Source organism: Pseudophryne corroboree, unplaced genomic scaffold (assembly GCF_028390025.1).
Source record: "Pseudophryne corroboree isolate aPseCor3 unplaced genomic scaffold, aPseCor3.hap2 scaffold_1218, whole genome shotgun sequence".
Classification (NCBI taxonomy): Eukaryota; Metazoa; Chordata; class Amphibia; order Anura; family Myobatrachidae; genus Pseudophryne; species Pseudophryne corroboree.
Genome location: NW_026967844.1, coordinates 85,372 through 100,747, shown reverse-complemented (window position 1 = coordinate 100,747; position 15,376 = coordinate 85,372). Strand labels below are relative to the sequence as shown.

General features: G+C 50.2%; 18 non-coding genes and 2 pseudogenes across 18 annotated transcripts; all 20 read left to right on the top strand.

Moving 5' to 3' along the window:
* Nucleotides 1–116: 116 nt before the first annotated feature.
* Nucleotides 117–280, top strand: LOC134992658 (U1 spliceosomal RNA). Its single transcript, XR_010196791.1, has one exon. It is a non-coding gene; the product is annotated as a U1 spliceosomal RNA (small nuclear RNA).
* Nucleotides 281–950: 670 nt separating this feature from the next.
* LOC134992645 (U1 spliceosomal RNA) lies at nucleotides 951–1,114 on the top strand. Its single transcript, XR_010196778.1, has one exon. It is a non-coding gene; the product is annotated as a U1 spliceosomal RNA (small nuclear RNA).
* Nucleotides 1,115–1,266: 152 nt separating this feature from the next.
* LOC134992681 (U1 spliceosomal RNA) lies at nucleotides 1,267–1,430 on the top strand. The gene has a single exon (XR_010196801.1). It is a non-coding gene; the product is annotated as a U1 spliceosomal RNA (small nuclear RNA).
* A 2,424-nt stretch (nucleotides 1,431–3,854) lies between these two features.
* On the top strand, nucleotides 3,855–4,018 carry LOC134992701 (U1 spliceosomal RNA). Its single transcript, XR_010196817.1, has one exon. It is a non-coding gene; the product is annotated as a U1 spliceosomal RNA (small nuclear RNA).
* A 152-nt stretch (nucleotides 4,019–4,170) lies between these two features.
* On the top strand, nucleotides 4,171–4,306 carry LOC134992666 (U1 spliceosomal RNA; annotated as a pseudogene).
* An 835-nt stretch (nucleotides 4,307–5,141) lies between these two features.
* Nucleotides 5,142–5,305, top strand: LOC134992656 (U1 spliceosomal RNA). Its single transcript, XR_010196789.1, has one exon. It is a non-coding gene; the product is annotated as a U1 spliceosomal RNA (small nuclear RNA).
* Nucleotides 5,306–5,975: 670 nt separating this feature from the next.
* LOC134992633 (U1 spliceosomal RNA) lies at nucleotides 5,976–6,139 on the top strand. Its single transcript, XR_010196767.1, has one exon. It is a non-coding gene; the product is annotated as a U1 spliceosomal RNA (small nuclear RNA).
* Nucleotides 6,140–6,291: 152 nt separating this feature from the next.
* On the top strand, nucleotides 6,292–6,455 carry LOC134992679 (U1 spliceosomal RNA). Its single transcript, XR_010196799.1, has one exon. It is a non-coding gene; the product is annotated as a U1 spliceosomal RNA (small nuclear RNA).
* A 2,424-nt stretch (nucleotides 6,456–8,879) lies between these two features.
* On the top strand, nucleotides 8,880–9,043 carry LOC134992692 (U1 spliceosomal RNA). The gene has a single exon (XR_010196808.1). It is a non-coding gene; the product is annotated as a U1 spliceosomal RNA (small nuclear RNA).
* A 152-nt stretch (nucleotides 9,044–9,195) lies between these two features.
* LOC134992619 (U1 spliceosomal RNA) lies at nucleotides 9,196–9,358 on the top strand. Its single transcript, XR_010196753.1, has one exon. It is a non-coding gene; the product is annotated as a U1 spliceosomal RNA (small nuclear RNA).
* A 674-nt stretch (nucleotides 9,359–10,032) lies between these two features.
* Nucleotides 10,033–10,196, top strand: LOC134992710 (U1 spliceosomal RNA). The gene has a single exon (XR_010196825.1). It is a non-coding gene; the product is annotated as a U1 spliceosomal RNA (small nuclear RNA).
* A 152-nt stretch (nucleotides 10,197–10,348) lies between these two features.
* On the top strand, nucleotides 10,349–10,511 carry LOC134992625 (U1 spliceosomal RNA). The gene has a single exon (XR_010196759.1). It is a non-coding gene; the product is annotated as a U1 spliceosomal RNA (small nuclear RNA).
* Nucleotides 10,512–11,185: 674 nt separating this feature from the next.
* LOC134992727 (U1 spliceosomal RNA) lies at nucleotides 11,186–11,349 on the top strand. The gene has a single exon (XR_010196842.1). It is a non-coding gene; the product is annotated as a U1 spliceosomal RNA (small nuclear RNA).
* Nucleotides 11,350–11,501: 152 nt separating this feature from the next.
* On the top strand, nucleotides 11,502–11,637 carry LOC134992665 (U1 spliceosomal RNA; annotated as a pseudogene).
* A 701-nt stretch (nucleotides 11,638–12,338) lies between these two features.
* LOC134992607 (U1 spliceosomal RNA) lies at nucleotides 12,339–12,502 on the top strand. The gene has a single exon (XR_010196741.1). It is a non-coding gene; the product is annotated as a U1 spliceosomal RNA (small nuclear RNA).
* Nucleotides 12,503–12,654: 152 nt separating this feature from the next.
* Nucleotides 12,655–12,817, top strand: LOC134992641 (U1 spliceosomal RNA). The gene has a single exon (XR_010196774.1). It is a non-coding gene; the product is annotated as a U1 spliceosomal RNA (small nuclear RNA).
* Nucleotides 12,818–13,491: 674 nt separating this feature from the next.
* LOC134992609 (U1 spliceosomal RNA) lies at nucleotides 13,492–13,655 on the top strand. The gene has a single exon (XR_010196743.1). It is a non-coding gene; the product is annotated as a U1 spliceosomal RNA (small nuclear RNA).
* A 151-nt stretch (nucleotides 13,656–13,806) lies between these two features.
* LOC134992615 (U1 spliceosomal RNA) lies at nucleotides 13,807–13,969 on the top strand. Its single transcript, XR_010196749.1, has one exon. It is a non-coding gene; the product is annotated as a U1 spliceosomal RNA (small nuclear RNA).
* A 674-nt stretch (nucleotides 13,970–14,643) lies between these two features.
* On the top strand, nucleotides 14,644–14,807 carry LOC134992606 (U1 spliceosomal RNA). The gene has a single exon (XR_010196740.1). It is a non-coding gene; the product is annotated as a U1 spliceosomal RNA (small nuclear RNA).
* A 152-nt stretch (nucleotides 14,808–14,959) lies between these two features.
* LOC134992673 (U1 spliceosomal RNA) lies at nucleotides 14,960–15,122 on the top strand. Its single transcript, XR_010196794.1, has one exon. It is a non-coding gene; the product is annotated as a U1 spliceosomal RNA (small nuclear RNA).
* The last annotated feature ends 254 nt before the right edge of the window (nucleotides 15,123–15,376 follow it).

The window sequence follows — 15,376 nt, the reverse complement described above, 5'->3', positions numbered from 1 at the left end:
AGCCAACTTTGACCCACTGCTTGGATGACATCACCGTATGCAAATCCGTCTTCTGCAGAACTTCACTTGACAGGGGGGTGCCCGAGCAGCGACCCTCCCCATCTCTAGCCCAACTCCTACTTACCTGCCAGGTGAGATACTATGATCAGGAAGGTGCTTCTCCCAGGGCAAGGCTCACCCATTGCACTCTGGGTGTGCTGCTCCTACGATTTCCCCAAATGTGGGACACTTGACTGCATAATTTGTGTTTCCTCTAGTCGGCTACTCGTATAATTCAGATCTCTTTGTCTCAGGTCTCTCTCCAGCCTAGTTTGCTGTCTGTTTCCACTTCTCTTTTCTTGAGCCGCTGCCTTCTATGCCCTTGTGCACTCTCCTGACTTCTCCTGTCTGCTTACTTTGTGCCTTCCAACGCACAATGCAAACTACAGGTAGTGCTGCAGGGCCCACACCCTTTTACTTGCCTTTCAGAGCAGCTCTGGAGCTGTTACAGTGCCCAGCTGCTGCAAGAAATCAGCTTGAATGCTTCAGGGGCTGGGGCATAGCCAACATGAGCCCCACACCGACGGAGGGTGGAGGTGTTTAATGCGAACTAAGGGTCATCCAAGCGCCGCAAAAGGCCGCCATGCCCTGCATACCCCTTTTCTCTTTTCATATGCAGATGAGGGTTCCAGCCAACTTTGGCCCACTGCTTGGATGACATCACCGTATGCAAATCCGTCTTCTGCAGACCTTCCCCCAGGAATGCTTGTACTAGTTGTTGCATTTGGTTTGTTGTTTGGGGTGCTTCAGTATTAGGCAGCCTTCAGCTCTCCCATGTTCATCTGAAAATATGTGTTCTCCCTGCAGTTGTTGTCCCCAGATGAGAGTACCCTTGTGCTGCCTCAGTTGAATCTCCTTTACTTGAAAGAGATGTGCCTGAGCAGCGGCCCTCCCCAGCCCTATCCCAAATCATACTTATTTTGCATAGGAGATACCATGGTCATGAAGATTGTTCTCCCAGGGTGAGGTTCATTCATTGCATTCTGGGTATGCTGACCCCTGTGATTTCCCCAAATGTGGGAAACTCGACTGCATTATTTGTGGTAGTGGGGGACTGTGTTTGTGCTTTCCTCTGGTCAGCTCTGGTAAAAGTCAGATTTCTTTGTCTCAGATCTTCCTCTAGCCTTGTTCTTTTTTTGAGAGTTTCCTTGTGCTGCCTCAGTTGGATCTCCTTCACTTGACAGGGGGGTGCCCGAGCAGCGACCCTCCCCAGCTCAAGCCCAACTCCTACTTACCTGCCAAGTGAGATACTATGATCAGGAAGGTGCTTCTACCAGGGCAAGGCTCACCCATTGCACTCTGGGTGTGCTGCTCCTACGATTTCCCCAAATGTGGGACACTTGACTGCATAATTTGTGTTTCCTCTGGTCGGCTACTCGTATAATTCAGATCTCTTTGTCTCAGGTCTCTCTCCAGCCTAGTTTGCTGTCTGTTTCCACTTCTCTTTTCTTGAGCCCCTGCCTTCTATGCCCTTGTGCACTCTCCTGACTTCTCCTGTCTGCTTACTTTGTGCCTTCCAACGCACAATGCAAACTACAGGTAGTGCTGCAGGGCCAACACCCTTTTACTTGCCTTACAGAGCAGCTCTGGAGCTGTTACAGTGCCCAGCTGCTGCAAGAAATCAGCTTGAATGCTTCAGGGGCTGGGGCATAGCCAACATGAGCAGCAAGATGCAGCACTGGACTATTAGTAATGTACTGTTGTATGCTGAGCACCACAATGCAGCACAAGACAATGAGCAGTGATACTGAGCACTGATGAGGATACTACTGAGAACTGACACTGAGCAGGAGAGACACACTACTAGTATTACTGAGCAGCAATAAGTAACCACTGATACTGGGCACTGATATTGAGATTTCCACTGAGAGAACATAGCCACGTCCTCTCCGCTCTCTCTTCAATGCACGAGTAAAAATGGCGGCAACGCGCAGCTCTTTATATGGAATCCGAATCTCGCGAGAATCCGACAGCGGGATGATGACATTTTCCCTTGTTCAGGTTTTCCGAGTCAGGCGGGAACAACCGAGCCTGCCACGGACCAGTGTAAACCACGTGGAGTTCGTCGGGAATTCGGTTCTCGGAGAACCGAACCCGCTCCTCTATATATACTATATTACTATGTTACTGTAGTATACAGAACACCACAATGCAATGAGCAGTGATAGTGAGCACTGATGAGGATACTAGAACTGACACTGAGCAGCAAGATGCAGCACTGGACTATTAGTAATGTACTGTAGTATGCTGAGCACCACAATGCAGCACAAGACAATGAGCAGTGATACTGAGCACTGATGAGGATACTACTGAGAACTGACACTGAGCAGGAGAGACACACTACTAGTATTACTGAGCAGCAATAAGTAACCACTGATACTGAGCACTGATATTGAGATTTCCACTGAGAGAACATAGCCACGTCCTCTCCGCTCTCTCTTCAATGCACGAGTAAAAATGGCAGCAACGCGCAGCTCTTTATATGGAATCCGAATCTCGCAAGAATCCGACAGCGGGATGATGACATTTTCCCTTGTTCAGGTTTTCCGAGTCAGGCGGGAACAACCGAGCCTGCCTCGGACCAGTGTAAACCACGTGGAGTTCGTGGGGAATTCGGTTCTCGGAGAACCGAACCCGCTCCTCTCTACCTTATACCCATCAATTTTTTTATTTTCAATCTAAGCCCCTGCAGTTTTCTGTAAGCATCTGCTTCGCTATGATGATCAACAAGTCACAAGGGCAAACACTCAGGGCTTGAGGCGTAGATCTTAGGACCAGCTGCTACAAGCATGGCAGAGGTGTCACTATCACTGGTGACACCCAGAAAGGTGGCGAGGGAGATTGTAATGCAGTGCGCGCAGATAAACAGCGCAATGGTAAAAAGGAGGCATGGTTTCATAGGTAGGGGCGTGGCCTGGTGGCCTGAATCTACATTTTGTTGCTCCGGGTGTCCCGGGGGTTGGGGGCTGCACCCGGGGACTAGTGTGTGAGCTGTGCTGGCTCCTGCACAGTGACAGGGCATGGCCACCCAGCATGACGCCTCCCTTCTTGACCATGCTGTAATTGCAGTCGCACTGCAGTTCAGCGTGATCATAAAAAATGGTGTAGGCTCCTGCTGGTGCAGGCTGTAGAGAAAAGCTGCTGTGACCACGCCCCCTGTGTCTCCTCCGTTGCAGACCCCATTTTGAAGCCTTGCCCCCGGACTAAGAGAAAAGTATGCCCTTGCGCACTATCCTGACTTCTCCTCCCGTCTGCTTAATTTGTGCCTTCCAACGCACAATGCGAACAACAGGTGGTGCTGCAGGGCCCACACCCTTTTACTTGCCTTACAGAACAGCTCTGGAGCTGTTACAGTGCCCAGCTGCTGCAAGAAATCAGCTTGAATGCTTCAGGGGATGGGGCATGGCCAACATGAGCCCCACACCAAAGGAGGGTGGGGGTGTTTAATGCGAACTAGGGGTCATCCAAGCACTGCAAAAGGCCGCCATGCCCTGCATGCCCCTTTTCTCTTTTCATATGCAGATGAGGGTTCCAGTCAACTTTGGCCCACTGCTTGGATAACATCACCGTATGCAAATCCGTCTGCTGCAGACCTTCCCCAAGGAGTGCTTGTACTAGTTGTTGCATATGGTTTGATATTTGATGGTGCTTCAGTATTAGGCAGCCTTCCGCCCTCCCATGTTCATCTGAAAAGATGTGGTCTCCCTGCAGTTGTTGTCCCCAGATGAGAGTTCACTTGTGCTGCCTCAGTTGAATCTCCTTTACTTGACAGAGATGTGCCTGAGCAGCTGCCCTCACCAGCCCTATCCCAAATCATACTTATTTTGCATAGGAGATACCATGGTCATGAAGATTGTTCTCCCAGGGTGAGGTTCATTCATTGCATTCTGGGTATGCTGACCCCTGTGATTTTCCCAAATGTGGGAAACTCGACTGCATTATTTGTGGTAGTGGGGGACTGTGTTTGTGCTTTCCTCTGGTCAGCTCTGGTAAAAGTCAGATTTCTTTGTCTCAGATCTTCCTCTAGCCTTGTTCTTCTTTCGAGAGTTCCCTGGTGCTGCCTCAGTTGGATCTCCTTCACTTCACAGGGGGGAACCCGAGCAGCGACCCTCCCCAGCTCTAGCCCAACTCCTACTTACCTGCCAGGTGAGATACTATGATCATGAAGGTGCTTCTCCCAGGGCAAGGCTCAACCATTGCACTCTGGGTGTGCTGCTCCTGCGATTTCCCCAAATGTGGGAAACTTGACTGCATAATTTGTGTTTCCCCTCGTCGGCTCTCGTATAATTCAGATCTCTTTGTCTCAGGTCTCTCTCCAGCCTAGTTTGCTGTCTGTTTCCACTTCTCTTTTCTTCAGCCGCTCCCTTCTATACCCTTGTGCACTATCCTGACTTCTCCTCCCGTCTGCTTACTTTGTGCCTTCCAATGCACAATGCAAACTACAGGTAGTGCTGCAGGGCCCACACCCTTTTACTTGCCTTACAGAGCAGCTCTGGAGCTGTTACAGTGCCCAGCTGCTGCAAGAAATCAGCTTGAATGCTTCAGGGGCTGGGGCATAGCCAACATGAGCCCCACACCAAAGGAGGGTGGAGGTGTTTAATGCAAACTAGGGGTCAGCCAAGCGCCGCAAAAGGCCACCATGCCCTGCACGCCCCTTTTCTCTTTTCATATGCAGACGAGGGTTGAAGCCAACTTTGACCCACTGCTTGGATGACATCACCATATGCAAATCCATCAGCGGCAGGCCTTCCCCCAGGAATGCTTGCACTAGTTGTTGCATTTGGTTTGTTGTTTGGGGGTGCTTCAGTATTAGGCAGCCTTCTGCCCTCCCATGTTCATCTTCAGGGGATGGGGCATGGCCAACATGAGCCCCACACCAAAGGAGGGTGGAGGTGTTTAATGCGAACTAGGGGTCATCCAAGCACCGCAAAAGGCCGCCATGCCCTGCACGCCCCTTTTCTCTTTTCATATGCAGATGAGGGTTGAAGCCAACTTTGACCCACTGCTTGGATGACATCACCGTATGCAAATCCGTCTTCTGCAGAACTTCACTTGACAGGGGGGTGCCCGAGCAGCGACCCTCCCCATCTCTAGCCCAACTCCTACTTACCTGCCAGGTGAGATACTATGATCAGGAAGGTGCTTCTCCCAGGGCAAGGCTCACCCATTGCACTCTGGGTGTGCTGCTCCTACGATTTCCCCAAATGTGGGACACTTGACTGCATAATTTGTGTTTCCTCTAGTCGGCTACTCGTATAATTCAGATCTCTTTGTCTCAGGTCTCTCTCCAGCCTAGTTTGCTGTCTGTTTCCACTTCTCTTTTCTTGAGCCGCTGCCTTCTATGCCCTTGTGCACTCTCCTGACTTCTCCTGTCTGCTTACTTTGTGCCTTCCAACGCACAATGCAAACTACAGGTAGTGCTGCAGGGCCCACACCCTTTTACTTGCCTTTCAGAGCAGCTCTGGAGCTGTTACAGTGCCCAGCTGCTGCAAGAAATCAGCTTGAATGCTTCAGGGGCTGGGGCATAGCCAACATGAGCCCCACACCGACGGAGGGTGGAGGTGTTTAATGCGAACTAAGGGTCATCCAAGCGCCGCAAAAGGCCGCCATGCCCTGCATACCCCTTTTCTCTTTTCATATGCAGATGAGGGTTCCAGCCAACTTTGGCCCACTGCTTGGATGACATCACCGTATGCAAATCCGTCTTCTGCAGACCTTCCCCCAGGAATGCTTGTACTAGTTGTTGCATTTGGTTTGTTGTTTGGGGTGCTTCAGTATTAGGCAGCCTTCAGCTCTCCCATGTTCATCTGAAAATATGTGTTCTCCCTGCAGTTGTTGTCCCCAGATGAGAGTACCCTTGTGCTGCCTCAGTTGAATCTCCTTTACTTGAAAGAGATGTGCCTGAGCAGCGGCCCTCCCCAGCCCTATCCCAAATCATACTTATTTTGCATAGGAGATACCATGGTCATGAAGATTGTTCTCCCAGGGTGAGGTTCATTCATTGCATTCTGGGTATGCTGACCCCTGTGATTTCCCCAAATGTGGGAAACTCGACTGCATTATTTGTGGTAGTGGGGGACTGTGTTTGTGCTTTCCTCTGGTCAGCTCTGGTAAAAGTCAGATTTCTTTGTCTCAGATCTTCCTCTAGCCTTGTTCTTTTTTTGAGAGTTTCCTTGTGCTGCCTCAGTTGGATCTCCTTCACTTGACAGGGGGGTGCCCGAGCAGCGACCCTCCCCAGCTCAAGCCCAACTCCTACTTACCTGCCAAGTGAGATACTATGATCAGGAAGGTGCTTCTACCAGGGCAAGGCTCACCCATTGCACTCTGGGTGTGCTGCTCCTACGATTTCCCCAAATGTGGGACACTTGACTGCATAATTTGTGTTTCCTCTGGTCGGCTACTCGTATAATTCAGATCTCTTTGTCTCAGGTCTCTCTCCAGCCTAGTTTGCTGTCTGTTTCCACTTCTCTTTTCTTGAGCCCCTGCCTTCTATGCCCTTGTGCACTCTCCTGACTTCTCCTGTCTGCTTACTTTGTGCCTTCCAACGCACAATGCAAACTACAGGTAGTGCTGCAGGGCCAACACCCTTTTACTTGCCTTACAGAGCAGCTCTGGAGCTGTTACAGTGCCCAGCTGCTGCAAGAAATCAGCTTGAATGCTTCAGGGGCTGGGGCATAGCCAACATGAGCAGCAAGATGCAGCACTGGACTATTAGTAATGTACTGTTGTATGCTGAGCACCACAATGCAGCACAAGACAATGAGCAGTGATACTGAGCACTGATGAGGATACTACTGAGAACTGACACTGAGCAGGAGAGACACACTACTAGTATTACTGAGCAGCAATAAGTAACCACTGATACTGGGCACTGATATTGAGATTTCCACTGAGAGAACATAGCCACGTCCTCTCCGCTCTCTCTTCAATGCACGAGTAAAAATGGCGGCAACGCGCAGCTCTTTATATGGAATCCGAATCTCGCGAGAATCCGACAGCGGGATGATGACATTTTCCCTTGTTCAGGTTTTCCGAGTCAGGCGGGAACAACCGAGCCTGCCACGGACCAGTGTAAACCACGTGGAGTTCGTCGGGAATTCGGTTCTCGGAGAACCGAACCCGCTCCTCTATATATACTATATTACTATGTTACTGTAGTATACAGAACACCACAATGCAATGAGCAGTGATAGTGAGCACTGATGAGGATACTAGAACTGACACTGAGCAGCAAGATGCAGCACTGGACTATTAGTAATGTACTGTAGTATGCTGAGCACCACAATGCAGCACAAGACAATGAGCAGTGATACTGAGCACTGATGAGGATACTACTGAGAACTGACACTGAGCAGGAGAGACACACTACTAGTATTACTGAGCAGCAATAAGTAACCACTGATACTGAGCACTGATATTGAGATTTCCACTGAGAGAACATAGCCACGTCCTCTCCGCTCTCTCTTCAATGCACGAGTAAAAATGGCAGCAACGCGCAGCTCTTTATATGGAATCCGAATCTCGCAAGAATCCGACAGCGGGATGATGACATTTTCCCTTGTTCAGGTTTTCCGAGTCAGGCGGGAACAACCGAGCCTGCCTCGGACCAGTGTAAACCACGTGGAGTTCGTGGGGAATTCGGTTCTCAGAGAACCGAACCCGCTCCTCTCTACCTTATACCCATCAATTTTTTTATTTTCAATCTAAGCCCCTGCAGTTTTCTGTAAGCATCTGCTTCGCTATGATGATCAACAAGTCACAAGGGCAAACACTCAGGGCTTGAGGCGTAGATCTTAGGACCAGCTGCTACAAGCATGGCAGAGGTGTCACTATCACTGGTGACACCCAGAAAGGTGGCGAGGGAGATTGTAATGCAGTGCGCGCAGATAAACAGCGCAATGGTAAAAAGGAGGCATGGTTTCATAGGTAGGGGCGTGGCCTGGTGGCCTGAATCTACATTTTGTTGCTCCGGGTGTCCCGGGGGTTGGGGGCTGCACCCGGGGACTAGTGTGTGAGCTGTGCTGGCTCCTGCACAGTGACAGGGCATGGCCACCCAGCATGACGCCTCCCTTCTTGACCATGCTGTAATTGCAGTCGCACTGCAGTTCAGCGTGATCATAAAAAATGGTGTAGGCTCCTGCTGGTGCAGGCTGTAGAGAAAAGCTGCTGTGACCACGCCCCCTGTGTCTCCTCCGTTGCAGACCCCATTTTGAAGCCTTGCCCCCGGACTAAGAGAAAAGTATGCCCTTGCGCACTATCCTGACTTCTCCTCCCGTCTGCTTAATTTGTGCCTTCCAACGCACAATGCGAACAACAGGTGGTGCTGCAGGGCCCACACCCTTTTACTTGCCTTACAGAACAGCTCTGGAGCTGTTACAGTGCCCAGCTGCTGCAAGAAATCAGCTTGAATGCTTCAGGGGATGGGGCATGGCCAACATGAGCCCCACACCAAAGGAGGGTGGGGGTGTTTAATGCGAACTAGGGGTCATCCAAGCACTGCAAAAGGCCGCCATGCCCTGCATGCCCCTTTTCTCTTTTCATATGCAGATGAGGGTTCCAGTCAACTTTGGCCCACTGCTTGGATAACATCACCGTATGCAAATCCGTCTGCTGCAGACCTTCCCCAAGGAGTGCTTGTACTAGTTGTTGCATATGGTTTGATATTTGATGGTGCTTCAGTATTAGGCAGCCTTCCGCCCTCCCATGTTCATCTGAAAAGATGTGGTCTCCCTGCAGTTGTTGTCCCCAGATGAGAGTTCCCTTGTGCTGCCTCAGTTGAATCTCCTTTACTTGACAGAGATGTGCCTGAGCAGCGGCCCTCACCAGCCCTATCCCAAATCATACTTATTTTGCATAGGAGATACCATGGTCATGAAGATTGTTCTCCCAGGGTGAGGTTCATTCATTGCATTCTGGGTATGCTGACCCCTGTGATTTTCCCAAATGTGGGAAACTCGACTGCATTATTTGTGGTAGTGGGGGACTGTGTTTGTGCTTTCCTCTGGTCAGCTCTGGTAAAAGTCAGATTTCTTTGTCTCAGATCTTCCTCTAGCCTTGTTCTTCTTTCGAGAGTTCCCTTGTGCTGCCTCAGTTGGATCTCTTTCACTTGACAGGGGGGTGCCCGAACAGCGACCCTCCCCAGCTCTAGCCCAACACCTACTTACCTGCCAGGTGAGATACTATGATCATGAAGGTGCTTCTCCCAGGGCAAGGCTCACCCATTGCACTCTGGGTGTGCTGCCCCTGCGATTTCCCCAAATGTGGGAAACTTGACTGCATAATTTGTGTTTCCCCTGGTCGGCTCTCGTATAATTCAGATCTCTTTGTCTCAGGTCTCTCTCCAGCCTAGTTTGCTGTCTGTTTCCACTTCTCTTTTCTTCAACCGCTCCCTTCTATACCCTTGTGCACTATCCTGACTTCTCCTCCCGTCTGCTTACTTTGTGCCTTCCAATGCACAATGCAAACTACAGGTAGTGCTGCAGGGCCCACACCCTTTTACTTGCCTTACAGAGCAGCTCTGGAGCTGTTACAGTGCCCAGCTGCTGCAAGAAATCAGCTTGAATGCTTCAGGGGATGGGGCATGGCCAACATGAGCCCCACACCAAAGGAGGGTGGAGGTGTTTAATGCGAACTAGGGGTCATCCAAGCACCGCAAAAGGCCGCCATGCCCTGCACGCCCCTTTTCTCTTTTCATATGCAGATGAGGGTTGAAGCCAACTTTGACCCACTGCTTGGATGACATCACCGTATGCAAATCCGTCTTCTGCAGAACTTCCCCCAGGAATGCTTGCACTAGTTGTTGCATTTGGTTTGTTGTTTGGGGGTGCTTCAGTATTAGGCAGCCTTCTGCCCTCCCATGTTCATCTGAAAATATGTGTTCTCCCTGCAGTTGTTGTCCCCAGATGAGAGTTCCCTTGTGCTGCCTCAGTTGAATCTCCTTTACTTGACAGAGATGTGCATGAGCAGCGGCCCTCCCCAGCCCTATTCCAAATCATACTTATTTTGCATAGGAGATACCATGGTCATGAAGATTGTTCTCCCAGGGTGAGGTTCATTCATTGCATTTTGGGTATGCTGACCCCTGTGATTTCCCCAAATGTGGGAAACTTGACTGCATTATTTGTGGTAGTGGAGGACTGTGTTTGTGCTTTCCTCTGGTCAGCTCTGGTAAAAGTCAGATTTCTTTGTCTCAGATTTTCCTCTAGCCTTGTTCTTCTTTCGAGAGTTCCATTGTGCTGCCTCAGTTGGATCTCCTTCACTTGACAGGGGGGTACCCGAGCAGCGACCCTCCCCAGCTCTAGCCCAACTCCTACTTACCTGCCAGGTGAGATACTATGATCATGAAGGTGCTTCTCCCAGGGCAAGGCTCACCCATTGCACTCTGGGTGTGCTGCCCCTGCGATTTCCCCAAATGTGGGAAACTTGACTGCATAATTTGTGTTTCCCCTGGTCGGCTCTCGTATAATTCAGATCTATTTGTCTCAGGTCTCTCTCCAGCCTAGTTTGCTGTCTGTTTCCACTTCTCTTTTCTTCAGCCGCTCCCTTCTATACCCTTGTGCACTATCCTGACTTCTCCTCCCGTCTGCTTACTTTGTGCCTTCCAATGCACAATGCAAACTACAGGTAGTGCTGCAGGGCCCACACCCTTTTACTTGCCTTACAGAGCAGCTCTGGAGCTGTTACAGTGCCCAGCTGCTGCAAGAAATCAGCTTGAATGCTTCAGGGGATGGGGCATGGCCAACATGAGCCCCACACCAAAGGAGGGGGGAGGTGTTTAATGCGAACTAGGGGTCATCCAAGCACTGCGAAAGGCCGCCATGCCCTGCATGCCCCTTTTCTCTTTTCATATGCAGATGAGGGTTCCAGTCAACTTTGGCCCACTGCTTGGATAACATCACCGTATGCAAATCCGTCTGCTGCAGACCTTCCCCCAGGAGTGCTTGTACTAGTTGTTGCATATGGTTTGATATTTGATGGTGCTTCAGTATTAGGCAGCCTTCCGCCCTCCCATGTTCATCTGAAAAGATGTGGTCTCCCTGCAGTTGTTGTCCCCAGATGAGAGTTCACTTGTGCTGCCTCAGTTGAATCTCCTTTACTTGACAGAGATGTGCCTGAGCAGCTGCCCTCACCAGCCCTATCCCAAATCATACTTATTTTGCATAGGAGATTCCATGGTCATGAAGATTGTTCTCCCAGGGTGAGGTTCATTCATTGCATTCTGGGTATGCTGACCCCTGTGATTTTCCCAAATGTGGGAAACTCGACTGCATTATTTGTGGTAGTGGGGGACTGTGTTTGTGCTTTCCTCTGGTCAGCTCTGGTAAAAGTCAGATTTCTTTGTCTCAGATCTTCCTCTAGCCTTGTTCTTCTTTCGAGAGTTCCCTGGTGCTGCCTCAGTTGGATCTCCTTCACTTCACAGGGGGGAACCCGAGCAGCGACCCTCCCCAGCTCTAGCCCAACTCCTACTTACCTGCCAGGTGAGATACTATGATCATGAAGGTGCTTCTCCCAGGGCAAGGCTCAACCATTGCACTCTGGGTGTGCTGCTCCTGCGATTTCCCCAAATGTGGGAAACTTGACTGCATAATTTGTGTTTCCCCTCGTCGGCTCTCGTATAATTCAGATCTCTTTGTCTCAGGTCTCTCTCCAGCCTAGTTTGCTGTCTGTTTCCACTTCTCTTTTCTTCAGCCGCTCCCTTCTATACCCTTGTGCACTATCCTGACTTCTCCTCCCGTCTGCTTACTTTGTGCCTTCCAATGCACAATGCAAACTACAGGTAGTGCTGCAGGGCCCACACCCTTTTACTTGCCTTACAGAGCAGCTCTGGAGCTGTTACAGTGCCCAGCTGCTGCAAGAAATCAGCTTGAATGCTTCAGGGGCTGGGGCATAGCCAACATGAGCCCCACACCAAAGGAGGGTGGAGGTGTTTAATGCAAACTAGGGGTCAGCCAAGCGCCGCAAAAGGCCACCATGCCCTGCACGCCCCTTTTCTCTTTTCATATGCAGACGAGGGTTGAAGCCAACTTTGACCCACTGCTTGGATGACATCACCATATGCAAATCCATCTGCGGCAGGCCTTCCCCCAGGAATGCTTGCACTAGTTGTTGCATTTGGTTTGTTGTTTGGGGGTGCTTCAGTATTAGGCAGCCTTCTGCCCTCCCATGTTCATCTGAAAATATATGTTCTCCCTGCAGTAGTTGTCCCAAGATGAGAGTTCCCTTGTGCTGCCTCAGTTGAATCTCCTTTACTTGACAGAGATGTGCATGAGCAGCGGCCCTCCCCAGCCCTATTCCAAATCATACTTATTTTGCATAGGAGATACCATGGTCATGAAGATTTTTCTCCCAGGGTGAGGTTCATTCATTGCATTTTGGGTATGCTGACCCCTGTGATTTCCCCAAATGTGGGAAACTTGACTGCATTATTTGTGGTAGTGGGAGACTGTGTTTGTGCTTTCCTCTGGTCAGCTCTGGTAAAAGTCAGATTTCTTTGTCTCAGATTTTCCTTTAGCCTTGTTCTTTTTTCGAGAGTTCCCTTGTGCTGCCTCAGTTGGATCTCCTTCACTTTACAGGGGGGTACCCGAGCAGCGACCCTCCCCAGCTCTAGCCCAACTCCTACTTACCTGCCAGGTGAGATACTATGATCATGAAGGTGCTTCTCCCAGGGCAAGGCTCACCCATTGTACTCTGGGTGTGCTGCTCCTGCGATTTCCCCAAATGTGGGAAACTTGACTGCATAATTTGTGTTTCCCCTGGTCGGCTCTCGTATAATTCAGATCTCTTTGTCTCAGGTCTCTCTCCAGCCTAGTTTGCTGTCTGTTTCCACTTCTCTTTTCTTCAGCCGCTCCCTTTTATACCCTTGTGCACTATCCTGACTTCTCCTCCCGTCTGCTTACTTTGTGCCTTCCAATGCACAATGCAAACTACAGGTAGTGCTGCAGGGCCCACACCCTTTTACTTGCCTTACAGAGCAGCTCAGGAGCTGTTACAGTGCCCAGCTGCTGCAAGAAATCAGCTTGAATGCTTCAGGGGATGGGGCATGGCCAACATGAGCCCCACACCAAAGGAGGGTGGAGGTGTTTAATGCGAACTAGGGGTCATCCAAGCACCGCAAAAGGCCGCCATGCCCTGCACGCCCCTTTTCTCTTTTCATATGCAGATGAGGGTTGAAGCCAACTTTGACCCACTGCTTGGATGACATCACCGTATGCAAATCCGTCTTCTGCAGAACTTCCCCCAGGAATGCTTGCACTAGTTGTTGCATTTGGTTTGTTGTTTGGGGGTGCTTCAGTATTAGGCAGCCTTCTGCCCTCCCATGTTCATCTGAAAATATGTGTTCTCCCTGCAGTTGTTGTCCCCAGATGAGAGTTCCCTTGTGCTGCCTCAGTTGAATCTCCTTTACTTGACAGAGATGTGCCTGAGCAGCGGCCCTCCCCAGCTCTATCCCAAATCATACTTATTTTGCATAGGAGATACCATGGTCATGAAGACTATTCTCCCAGGGTGAGGTTCATTCATTGCATTATGGGTATGCTGACCCCTGTGATTTCCCCAAATGTGGGAAACTCGACTGCTTTATTTGTGGTAGTGGGGGACTGTGTTTGTGTTTTCCTCTGGTCAGCTCTGGTAAAAGTCAGATTTCTTTGTTCAGATCTTCCTCTAGCCTTGTTCTTCTTTCGAGAGTTCCCTTGTGCTGCCTCAGTTGGATCTCCTTCACTTGACAGGGGGGTGCCCAAGCAGAGACCCTCCCCAGCTCTAGCCCAACTCCTACTTACCTGCCAGGTGAGATACTATGATCATGAAGGTGCTTCTCCCAGGGCAAGGCTCACCCATTGCACTCTGGGTGTGCTGCCCCTGCGATTTCCCCAAATGTGGGAAACTTGACTGCATAATTTGTGTTTCCCCTGGTCGGCTCTCGTGTAATTCAGATCTCTTTGTCTCAGGTCTCTCTCCAAACTAGTTTGCTGTCTGTTTCCACTTCTCTTTTCTTCAGCCGCTCCCTTCTATACCCTTGTGCACTATCCTGACTTCTCCTCCCGTCTGCTTACTTTGTGCCTTCCAATGCACAATGCAAACTACAGGTAGTGCTGCAGGGCCCACACCCTTTTACTTGCCTTACAGAGCAGCTCTGGAGCTGTTACAGTGCCCAGCTGCTGCAAGAAATCAGCTTGAATGCTTCAGGGGCTGGGGCATAGCCAACATGAGCCCCACACCAAAGGAGGGTGGAGGTGTTTAATGCAAACTAGGGGTCAGCCAAGCGCCGCAAAAGGCCACCATGCCCTGCACGCCCCTTTTCTCTTTTCATATGCAGACGAGGGTTGAAGCCAACTTTGACCCACTGCTTGGATGACATCACCATATGCAAATCCATCTGCGGCAGGCCTTCCCCCAGGAATGCTTGCACTAGTTGTTGCATTTGGTTTGTTGTTTGGGGGTGCTTCAGTATTAGGCAGCCTTCTGCCCTCCCATGTTCATCTGAAAATATATGTTCTCCCTGCAGTTGTTGACCCAAGATGAGAGTTCCCTTGTGCTGCCTCAGTTGAATCTCCTTTACTTGACAGAGATGTGCATGAGCAGCGGCCCTCCCCAGCCCTATTCCAAATCATACTTATTTTGCATAGGAGATACCATGGTCATGAAGATTTTTCTCCCAGGGTGAGGTTCATTCATTGCATTTTGGGTATGCTGACCCCTGTGATTTCCCCAAATGTGGGAAACTTGACTGCATTATTTGTGGTAGTGGGAGACTGTGTTTGTGCTTTCCTCTGGTCAGCTCTGGTAAAAGTCAGATTTCTTTGTCTCAGATTTTCCTTTAGCCTTGTTCTTTTTTCGAGAGTTCCCTTGTGCTGCCTCAGTTGGATCTCCTTCACTTTACAGGGGGGTACCCGAGCAGCGACCCTCCCCAGCTCTAGCCCAACTCCTACTTACCTGCCAGGTGAGATACTATGATCATGAAGGTGCTTCTCCCAGGGCAAGGCTCACCCATTGTACTCTGGGTGTGCTGCTCCTGCGATTTCCCCAAATGTGGGAAACTTGACTGCCTAATTTGTGTTTCCCCTGGTCGGCTCTCGTATAATTCAGATCTCTTTGTCTCAGGTCTCTCTCCAGCCTAGTTTGCTGTCTGTTTCCACTTCTCTTTTCTTCAGCCGCTCCCTTTTATACCCTTGTGCACTATCCTGACTTCTCCTCCCGTCTGCTTACTTTGTGCCTTCCAATGCACAATGCAAACTACAGGTAGTGCTGCAGGGCCCACACCCTTTTACTTGCCTTACAGAGCAGCTCTGGAGCTGTTACAGTGCCCAGCTGCTGCAAGAAATCAGCTTGAATGCTTCAGGGG